General features: G+C 45.8%; 1 non-coding gene across 1 annotated transcript; it reads left to right on the top strand.

The window, feature by feature from the left end:
- The first annotated feature begins 1203 nt into the window (after nt 1-1203).
- On the top strand, nt 1204-1310 carry LOC120680323. Its single transcript, XR_005677594.1, has one exon. It is a non-coding gene; the product is annotated as a small nucleolar RNA R71 (small nucleolar RNA).
- Nucleotides 1311-11418: the final 10108 nt, after the last annotated feature.

Here is an 11418-nt window from a genome sequence, read left to right as displayed (position 1 = left end):
CAACCGGGTTCTGCCCATAACTCTTATTTCTCACTATCCTCATGAATCAGGAATACCTCCCTTTTGTTTTGAAACTTGAATTTCATGGTCTTTCCCATGATGCGGAGGCTGATTCTTCCTGTTCCTACATCAATTCTAGCATTTGTATCCTTGAGGAATGGTCGCCCAAGTATGAGCAGAATCCCAAGATCTCCTTCCACATCGAGGACTACGAAGTCCACCAATATGTATGTATTCTTGACTTTTACCATTAACATGTCCACAACTCCTTCTAGATATCTTATCGTGGAATCCACCAGCTGAACACACATAGTGGTAGGGGAAATTGATGGATAGCCTAACCTTTCGAATGTTACCTTGGGCATGATGTTGACACTGGCTCTAAGGTCACAAAGGGCGTGATCAAATTCATAATCAAAGATTGAGTAGCTGATCACTGGGATTCCGGGATCTTCTCTTATTGTGGCTGCTAACTCGCCCCACGCACCTCTTCTTGGGAGTGTGAGCTTCTTTGCATAGCTGAGGGGTGTCCTGCTAAGTGGCTCTTTCCACATAGCATCGATGACATTAACGCTTTCTAGAGTTGATTCGGGTTGCCCCAGAATCTTCCCTAGTTCAGCAGCAGGTGTAGCAGCAGCTAGCTGAGCTAATTGAGTTTCTAGCACCTTGTTGAAACTCAGCTAATTCTTCATAGCGGTGAAAAATCCGTCCATCTTAGCACGGATGGTCTCCATAGATTTGTCTGTAGCGGCCAACTTCTTATGAAGGGACTCATTGATCTTCGCTTGGCCATAGACAAGATCTCTCAAGGTAGGCTGGTTAGTATTGAAAGAATTTGAATTTCCATTACCTCCTTGATAGTATGGGCGTGGTTGATTCCACCCCTGACCTCCTTGTGGACGAAACCCATTGTTGCCATTGAGGAATAAAGCTTCCTCTTGGGTTTCTGGCCAGTTGTCGCCCGAATGTCCAACATTACCGCAGACCTCGCACGTCATGCGAGTTTCCAAGACTTGAAGTGTTTGCATTTGAGCCTTATCTTGGGAATAATCCTCAAATTTCATGAGGAGGAGATCAATCTTCATAGCGAGCATGTCGGCCTCTTTGACGGAGTGCATACCTCACTGGCATGGTTGGAGGCGATCATCGCTCCAACCTCGCTTTCAACCGTTGTAGAAGTTTTGTAGAATAAGCCAATTGTCCATTCCATGGTGCGGACACTCTAGAATGTACTCCTGAAGTCTTTCCCAAGCTTCAGGAATTGACTCATTTGATGCCTGCTGGAAGTTCGAAATCCGTCCACGAAGAGCATTAGTTTTGCCCGTCGGGAAGAACTTCGAGAGGAACGCCTTGGCACATTTGTCCCAAGTGTCCACAGTAGTCTTGTTAGCATAAAACCATTTCTTCGTCTCCCCAAGAGAGAGAACAGAAACAGACGGAGCTGGATTGCATCTCGCGATACACCCTTGATAACAAAAGTACTGCAAAGCTCCAGGAACTACTGGAGATGAGCACTGGCATCCTCATTGGCCTTGCCACAGAAAGGGCTGGCCTGCACCATCGTAATGAGACCCATCTTGATCTCGAAATTTTCTCCTCCGGTGTTAACCTCGGGCCCAGTAGGGACCTGGTTTGCAGACGGTGTCATTTATATTTCCGCAGGAAAGGCGGTGAGTGAAGAGATATAGACTAGTTGATGAACTTTATTTAAATTGAATATTCTTGTGCATAAATAGGGGTAAGATATATAACATGGTAGGAGGTAGTACGACACACACACAAACTACCCTCTTGGATAAATAAACAAAAGAAAAGATAAAAGGTGCTCTAGACCGGGAGCAAGGCAGAAGTCAGAGCTCGAGTCAACTGTGCTATGCTAGCTATATCTATACTATCTCATTTGTTAGATCATCAGAGATTAAACTACACAACAGGGAGACCGCAATCGAAGCAACGGGAGGAGCCCGTACACCCCGGTGGCTTTATGTACCTCCTACCCCCCCCCCCATACTGAACGTGGAGGATTACTCGGGCTCGGACAGGGCTGTCACCACCTGCCGGCTACCTCTACAAACCGTGGGTATAGTTGACATCCAGCAACTCTTAGCTAATCTAGACACCATGTCTACACTAGTAAGGGATACTCTAGTGTCCCGCGCGGAGCCTCCACCCTCTGGATGGACAGACATCACACTAGAGCAATCATACGAATACTGGAGCAGTTGATAGAGTTCTAAGAACGATACGATAACCATCTCAAGCACTGGGCGATCATGCAATGCAAGCATTGAATAATAACGCAACCATATCAAAAAGCATATATTCGATAACTTAACATACTTCGAGCAGATATCGGTAACCATAGTCTAATTCTATTACAAACAACCGAATATTACAAGAGAGAGCTAGAGATGAACCCATACCAGACTCCCGAGAAGATCCGGCGACTCGAAGACTCCTAGACTTCTCCTAAACTCCACTAAGCCTAAAGACTATGCAAGAAGTGCAAGAGAGGAGAGGAAGTGTGGTGTGTGTGTCATAATCTCTACCCCCCCTTGTATTTATAGCATGGAGCCACGGGTGAGAGCTTGCAGAACCGACTTGAGCAACCAGTGAGGAGGTGACACGTGGCGAAGTTGAGGTGGTGGGGCCCACCGGCCAGTTCGGCCGACCAGGTAGGTCGGTCGACTTGCCCGTGCCGCCAACCGCCCCTCTTCTTCCAATGGGCTGTCTTGGGCTTCCCGTTGTCTGAATGCTAGGTCTTGCCTTGTCTTGACTGGTTTTGGTGTGGTTTTTGGGCTACACTTGGTCCAAATTAGCCTGAATCTTCACTCTGATATTTTCTGTGATTTTATGTCGGGCCAAAGTGTGCTTGCAACCTGCATATTAGCTCAAAAACACAACTTGCATTTTCTAGAAAGTGTAGTGTGGTTTAGGGACTTTATTGGATAAAGATGCGTGTAAGAAATGCAAACTCTCCTAATTTTCTGATCAAGTTGACGCCTGGAAATGATCGTTAGTGAGCGTCAACAGTCGCCACCACCGCGGCCTCCGCCCACGCAGCCGTTGCAGGTGGCTCGCCGGATCCGGGCCGCGCCGCCGCGTGACGGACCACGGTCGCCTGCTTGGGCGTGCCGCAGGATAGGCCGCGTCGCAGGGAAGAGAGAGGGGGAGCGCCGCTGGGAGAGAAGAGAGAGAATGAGAGAAAGGAGAGTGATGTGGGAGAGTTAGTGTTAGGGTTAGGGTTGTGCTTTGTTATATAGTGTTTCTATGCAACTGGGCTTAAATGGGCCTAGTCTGGGCCTGGTCTATTAACCGAGGCGGACCACTATAAGAAAACCGCCTTAAAAAATAGTACTATTAATTGAGGCGGTCATGTTAATGGTGACCACCTCAGTTAATTTATTGTGCGAGGCAGTTTTTTGTAACCACCTCGGTTAATAAAAAATGACCGCCTCGGTTAATCGCAGGCATTAACCGAGGCGTTTTTTAACGTGCCCGCCTCCGAGACCTTTTCATAGCACCTCGGTTAATCAGTTTTTGTAGTAGTGCCGGTTGGAGACAAATGAGTGGCCTTCGGTCCCGGTTGGTGTTTCCAACCAGGACAAAAGTCCCCCAACCCTTTACCCCCCCCCCCTCCTTTCTCCCCCGCCCAAGCCATTATTCAGCTCAGTGTTCTTGCTGTTCTTGGCTCGGGTGGGGGGAGTTCTTGCCCATTTCCTCAACGATATGTGAAGACTCTTTGATTCCCTATCCATTGAACAACTGTAAAGGTTAGGAGCTTGTTCCTGTCATCATTCATCTCTTGTATAGCTCATTTTTTGTGGTTTAGAAATAGAGAAATGGGAGGTTCTTAGATTGAGAAAGTTTCCTTGGTTTTTCTTACCATTTGAACTCAAATGTGTGGTACTTTTAGATATGCACATATAGATATAATTTACTTATTTTAGTTCATCTAGATGAGTAAAGAGAGTTGATATATTATTATTACAAATACTAGATTTTTGTTTAATAGATGAGAATATATATTACAATGTGAATATGTATATATTACAATGTGACTATTTAAGAGTTTAGTCATTTTTTGTATTATGAATAATTAGTTCTAATTTCTATGTTTTAATTATTTTCATGTAAAGATAAGTGTAGAGAGTATGAGTTTGCCACCTGTGACTGCATTGGAGCGTCGTACGTCCGCTCGAGCGTCGGTACGCAATCATGTGGAGCGCACCGGACATTCCCTTGAGTTCCGACCTGAGGAGTGTATTGGACTTCTGAGCGGTCGTATTTGTCATTGGGTTAAGAAAGCATTTCAATGCTTTGAACTTGGAAAAGCAAATCTCAAATTTCAGCGTGAATTTAATGTCGAACTGCATGGTACGGATGACGATCACGAGTTGATTGCTCGATATAATGCAAGGCGTGAAGCATCAGGGCTAGCAGAATTTGACCGTAATGTGTCGAGACTTTGCGAGGCGGTTCACGCGGCCGCGGTCAATAGGACTCGTGAGTAGTTTGTATTAGCATGCATGTATCATTGTTGCTATTATTTCAACTTGGACCATTTAAATTATCATGTTGTGTAATGGATTATGTAGACCTTTTAATTAATTGTGGTGTATGAAGAATGTTATTATTCAAATTGTGTCACTGGATATTCGAAACTTTATTTTTTAGTTCATGTTATTCAAACAATGCAGATGGATCGACAATTGATGTACAAAGCTGACCGATGTACCAAAAAGTTCATTGATGGCTTGCACTATTTTTTGGATGTGGCCAAGGCAAATCGCCAGAATGGTTTCACGTGTTGCCCGTGCATATAGTGCTAGAATAATAAAGATTACTCCTCTAGGAGAACCCTTCACAGTCACATTTTCACTCATGGTTTCATGCCCAAATACTTCTGTTGGACCAAACATGGACAAAAGGGTGTTATGATGGAAGACAATGAAGAAGTAGATTATGATGACAATTTTCCTATCCATGCTGGACTTGGTGCCTTGGACAATGATACTGCCATGGAAGAGCCTGAAGCAGATGCTGCAGAAAATGAGCCCACCGACGATCTTGGGCAGGCATTGCGCAATGCGCGGGAAGATTGTGATAGTGAAAAGGAGATGATGAAGTTCCAACAGATGTTAGACGACCATCGGAAGTTGTACCCTGGCTGCGAAGATGGACTATAGAAACTTGGCACAATGCTGGAGTTGCTGCAATGGAAGGCAACACATGGTGTATCACACAAGGGATTTGGTGAGTTACTAAAACTTTTGAAACAACTTGTTTGCCCTCTAGGACTTGAGGTGTAGAAGATACATGCATGTCCCAATGATTGCATTCTCTACCGAGGTGACTATGAGAATTTGAATGCTTGTCCCGTATGCGGTGCATTGGGTTACAAGATCCAAAAAGATGATCCTAGGGATGTCGAGGGGGAGCGTCCCAGGAAGAGAGTTCCTGCTAAGGTCATGTGGTACTCGGCTATAATACCACGTTTGAAGCGTCTGTTTAGAAATAAAGAGAATGCTAAGTTGATGCGATGGCACAAAGAGGAACGCAAGCAAGACTCAATGTTGAGACACCCAACGGATGGGTCACAATGGCGAAAAATAGATAGAACCTACACAGACTTTAACTTGGATGCAAGAAGCATAAGGTTCGGTTTGAGTACGGATGACATGAATGCTTTTGGTGAGATGAGTAGTGGGCACAACACTTGGCCTGTGACTCTATGCATATTGTCTTCTCCATACTTGATTTTTGGGTGTTGAATCTTGCTCGGGCTGACCCATCGTAGCCTTTATTGGAGGGAAGACCGGGGGTTGGCCCTGAGGAGATCTAGCTGAGTATTTCACCTTCTGCCAACATGATTAGTTCGATTGAATCTGAACTCGGGCTGGCCCATCCTAGCCTTTATTGGGGGGAAGGCCGGGGGTTGGCCCTGAGGGGATCCAAACGACTAGCTTTGTTTATCAGTAGGAGTACTCGATTTTTGTCTTTATCAATAGTAGACCCATCCGACTAATTTTTCGAGTAGTTCGGGGGTAGAATCTAGGCTCGGGCTGACCCATCCTAGCCTTTATTAGGAAAGACCAGGGGTTGGCCCAGAAGAGATTTAACCCAACCGACTAATTCTTCTTCTTTGGTTTGCTTCGGGTAGTTCGGGGGTAGAATCTAAACTCGGGCTGACCCATCCTAGCCTTTATTGGGAAAGACCGGGGGTTGGCCTAGAGGAGATTTAACCCAACCGACTACTTTTGTAGGTCTTCGGAGATTATGCTAGTTGTCGACAGAAATTTGGTGTGGACATTAAATCTTTTCCTTCATGTCACTGTCGGCAGGAGGTGGAGGTGCACCAAGTGCTTTGCGAAGGTTGATGCATTGGAAGCTCGAGTGCTTTGCTTTGGGATGCAGGAAACATCTTGAGTGTTGTTGGAGGAGGAGGAGGTACTGGGCTGGCATTGCGTCGTTTTCGCGAGTTGTACTCGTAGTTGTCAGGTAGTCGATAGTTGGATGTTGGGCTGTAAGCTTAGACTTCAGGTAGTCGATAGTTGAAGGAGTCGCCAAGCTGTTGACGGCAATATGTTGTAAGGTTGTGCTTGATGCTTCTCTTTTGACTATGAATTTTCTTCAGCTGATTGTGCTTGCTGTCCAGATGCACGGTGATTGTGACTCCTGGAGGTGGTGGAGGAATTTCATAGTTTAGTGCAGCTATCTCTACTGCTTCCTCATCAGAAAGGAAGTCATCGTAGTCAAGGTCTTCTCGCACTGCAGTGTTGTCTTTTCGATCTCCAGGTTCTGAGAGTACGGCCATGAAGATCTCGCGGCCGTGATTTGGAATCTTCGATTTGTTGTCTTCTTTTAGCGGAAGGCCTTGCTGAAACGGTAGTACTTTGTATTCTGAAAGCTGTTTCTTTCTTCTCCTTTGATCTGTAGATTGGAGTTCTCTTTTTGTAATGCTTGTGGAAATCAACTTCTTGTCGGATTATGTTCTGTTATCCGAAACGGATTCTTGTGTGAATCGGTTTCTCTTATGAACTTGATCCGAATCCGGATAGAATTCTTCATTTGACTTGATTCGGGGAGGTAATCTGAGTGTGTGTCGAAGAAGGTCTTCATCGTATGGGAGGGTGTCTTCTGAAGAAAGTACTTGCGGCTTGTGAAGATCTTCTTGCAGTGTTGGAGAACTTGGGGTTTGAATGACGTTGCACCACCGACCCATGTAGTCATGGATTGGAATAGAGTCATTTGTGGGATGAGTTTCTGTTAGATATTGGTCCAGTTGCATTGGCGATTTGTTCCGAGATTCATCCCATAGCTTCTTAGCTTTAGATTGTTCCAACAATGCTTCAAATTTGTCTGGATTTGATAGACCTTCCATGAATAAGTCAATGTCATCTGAACAGTCAGCTAGTTCATCTTCAGGGATTGGTCCGTCGAGTTTATCCAGATAGTTGATAAAAGCTTGGTCCTGTTCTAGCTCTGAATTGCTGGATGCCCAAGGGTTGAAAAACTCTGCATATTCTTGATCATATGGTTCATTCTTATTGAGCGTGTCTTCTGCCAGTTGTAAGCAGTGTCTAATTTTCTTATCGATGTGATCGATGCTTGAAAAGATGTCTTCTGTTGGATTCTTTTTGCGAATAGTTTTCTTGAAGCTGGTATCTGACTTTTTTTCTGAAGAGTTGATTCAGCAAGGTTGATGCATCTTGCAATACTGTTGGAGACTCGGTCGAATTTTCATCAGATCCTTTAGATAATTTTCGATTGTAGTCATTGAAACTGTGTTGACAGGTTGTTCTACTTGGATGATGTCTTGATGGCATCCGGAAGATAGAATCTTTCCATCAACAATGGTTTCTTGTTTGGTGTCTTCTAGCAATTTGTCCAAATTCCCTTCCATCTTGGAGAGCGTTTTTGGGCTAATTGCGTCGAAATCGGGTTGATTTCGGGCTTCGTCGTCGACTGGGAGTTTGACTTCTTCAAGTTGATCAATGAAGTCATCGATTTCTTGGTGTCTTGCGGCTTCTGAGGCTTTCGGAGCATTCTGACCAATCGGGCGACTGTCAAAACCGCCTGATCCGTCGGCGACGAAGATCCAGGAGCCTACGTAGAAGGAGGTGCCTCTGGTGAGCACCGAGTTGTCATTGAGAGGAGCCATCGAGTTTTTCTGACGACCATTGGCGCGATCCCCTACCTGGCGCGCCAGCTGTCGGTGTTTTACCGGCATGCTCTCCGAGGTATATCCCGAGGAGATTGATTGTAGGTAGAGAATTGCTGAGATCAAAACACGATGCTGCAAGGAACACAAAGATTTAGACAGGTTCAGACCGCCGGAGCGTAATACCCTATGCCCTGTGTGGTGGTTAGTATTGCCTTAGGTGTTGTTCGATGTGTATCATCCTGTTCCGGAGGGGTCCTGCCCGCCCTTATATAATCTGGGGGGACAGGGTTACATGGAAGTCCTAGTCAAGTACTGATAGAGTTCTAGTCTGAAGAGGTTGGCTAGATTCCTTGTACATCATCTAGTCCTATTGCAGTTCGAGTAGTTACAATAGAGGTAGGGCAAATTCATGTGCTACTCCCTACTCTAGAATATCCCACGTCTGTGAACAGTCCCGCTGCCCCGGGTCTGACAATGTTCTCATGAGTGCATATTTTTCTTGCTTGAAAATTAGTTTCTTCCTGGATGTTTTAAATTTATTCCTTTTCAGGAATAACGAGATTTGATGCTCTACATGGTTAGTGCATGATGGCCTCCGGGACGGGTTACCCCATCCCGTGGACACCATGCTGACATTTTTAATGGGAGTCTTGGGTTGCCCCGGGATCTTCCCACTTTCAATAGCTGTTGACAGTCTCTATCGACCTATTTTGACCGTCAACTATCGTGCAAAAGTCGAGCATCAGAGGGAATTAATGTTAGCATAGGATGATTATTTGACGAATTTCACAGATGCTGGTCTGAGAATGTGTGTATGTGAATTTGAGCCAAAACTGCATGTAACAAACATATTATCCAAGGCACAAATTCCTAACAAAGAGCAAGCAAGCCCAAGGGCCAAAAAGGCCCATTTGGCAGCCACATAAGAGGAGGAGAAGCAGCCCATGCGCAGGACACGACATCAATCCAAGGCGATCCTCTCTCGACCAATCAGACGCAAGCACAAGGATCCATGGGCCCACCAAAGGGGGTAAACCGACTTAAGACAGGCCGAGCCACCCATAACCGACGTTGGGACCCACTTACCAGTCACCCAGAGAAGATTGAAGTCGGTTCATGCCACGTGGCGTTCGGCCAACCACCTTTGTCGGCCGACCTGCCAGTAGGCCCCCTCGGCTCCATCTTCCACGTGGCACTTCTTGGTTGGTTCTAGAAGGCGGTTTCGGGAGGCCCAAGCTACTTTACCGGCCGAAGCACCCTGGCTCCCTCCTATATATATGAGGGGAGGGGGTAAGGAATGGAACACACCACACACTCACACACTACACACATCACATCACATCACAACATCTTCTCTTGAGTTCTCACTTGAGTGAGAGTTGTCTTAGGGAGTTTAGGAGTAGAGGTACTCAGGAGAGGCACCGGTAACGGCGCTCTTCTCCAAATTGTATCTCTACAAGAGAGTGAGGAGGAGTCGGGGGAAGTGCCGGGCTTGTCGGCATTATTCTCCGCTTGTACCTCGATGGATGCTTATTTGGTTGTAAGTGTTCGAGACTTTCTTATTTAGAATTAGAGTTTAGATTGCATGTTATTATATCTACCTTATATAAGATGAGTGTATGCTTAGAGAGTAGCATTTGATTTTAGAGTTGGGCTCCGGATAGAAAAGGAAAACCCTGATCGCCTCTAGAGTTAGTAAGGAATAGCGTAGACGTGGTGTCTAGGCTTTACTATACCACTCAGTTGTCTGATAGTCCCATGGTTTGTAGAGGTAGCCAGCAGGTGGTGACAGCCCTGTTCGAGCCCTAGTAATCCTCCACGTTCGGATATTGGATAGAGCACGTATTATTGGAGCTATTGGCTTGTATAAGCCGGTTGAAACCAGTAGCTCGAAGTATAACGGCGACGTGATCTCTTCTTCTAAAAATTGATTCTAAATCTTAGTCCTCTCTGTCCTATCCTTCCCACACCAGTGTGTGTCCTTGGACAGCCTGAATCCGTAGATAGTGTACTCATGTTCCCCAGTAGATACGATACCCTGGAATACTCTTGGGTGAAAGCTACAGCAGTATCCGTGCACTTGCAGATTTTATTTGTGACGTTACAACGTACCAACAAGCTTTCTGGCGCCATTGGCGGGGAATGGCAGCTACATTATCTTCGGACTCTGTCGTCCTCGTATCTTTTTAATTTTCATTCCTTCTACCTCCACCCCCGCTACCCATGGAGCAACTATCCTTTTCCACAGCTCTCTAACCCCAAGGGCGAGTTCTAGAAGCCATCATCCTCATCATTCTCATGAACCCCGCCCTGCCTTCAAAGCCATGGTTCAAAATCGACCCTTCTCTGGAACAATTAGTGAAGATCCCGGCAATCATTTGAAAGTATTCGAGGAACTGTGTTCGGGCTTGGTAATCCCAGACATGAGACAGGAGGCCTTGCGGTGGAAGTTGTTTCCCTTCTCTCTTATAGAGAGCGCGGAGCAATGGTACACCCGCACGATAGGGAATATTATCGGTGATTGGGAAGAGCTTTGAGCAGACTTTTGTCACTCGTTCTCTCTCACTAAACGCATAAACTCCCTACCGATTGACATCCTCGACTTCAAGCAATTAGAGGAGGAGTCCATAGGTGCAGCTTGGGCTAGATTCTTACGCCTTTTGGCGTCTAACCCAGACTTGTCTCTACCCGAGGATGTATCACTGAACATCTTCTGCTCGGGTTTAGGCATGAAATCTGCCCTGAACCTCGACATCACCGCCGGAGGTTCATTTTCTTAGATAATTCCAACGGAAGGAAGAGAGATCTTAGATTTTCTCTTAGAAAAGTCTTCATTCACTACCAACCACAACGAACCCATCCAACAAGAGTGCGAGTCGCGCCAAGAGGATCTTCCACCAGCTGAATCCAGTCCTTCAACTTCTACATCCTTAGATTCAGCCATAGAACTCACGCCCGACCTAGGATCATCAGGGGAAGAAGAAATTCAACCTCTGAAGTCCTGTTTTCAATTTGAGGATGAACCTTTACGAGACATCCGAAACACCTCGAATCATCTTAGGCACAAGGAGCCTGTGAAATCAATGTGTCTTTATGAGACCCTCGATATAATTTCCCGCCATACACCCGCAATGGATTGGTCAAAGGAGGCAAAGCGTGCTTCCGAAGCAATTCGGATTAGCCCAACCTCTGCAACCATCACTTGTTCTCTGAAGGGAAATATCGTAGAAGCTCTTCATGACCCTGCTGCT

This window comes from Panicum virgatum, chromosome 6N (genome assembly GCF_016808335.1).
Source record: "Panicum virgatum strain AP13 chromosome 6N, P.virgatum_v5, whole genome shotgun sequence".
Classification (NCBI taxonomy): domain Eukaryota; kingdom Viridiplantae; phylum Streptophyta; class Magnoliopsida; order Poales; family Poaceae; genus Panicum; species Panicum virgatum.
The sequence above is the reverse complement of the archived record's forward strand: the minus strand, read 5'-3'. Positions and strand labels throughout refer to the sequence as shown.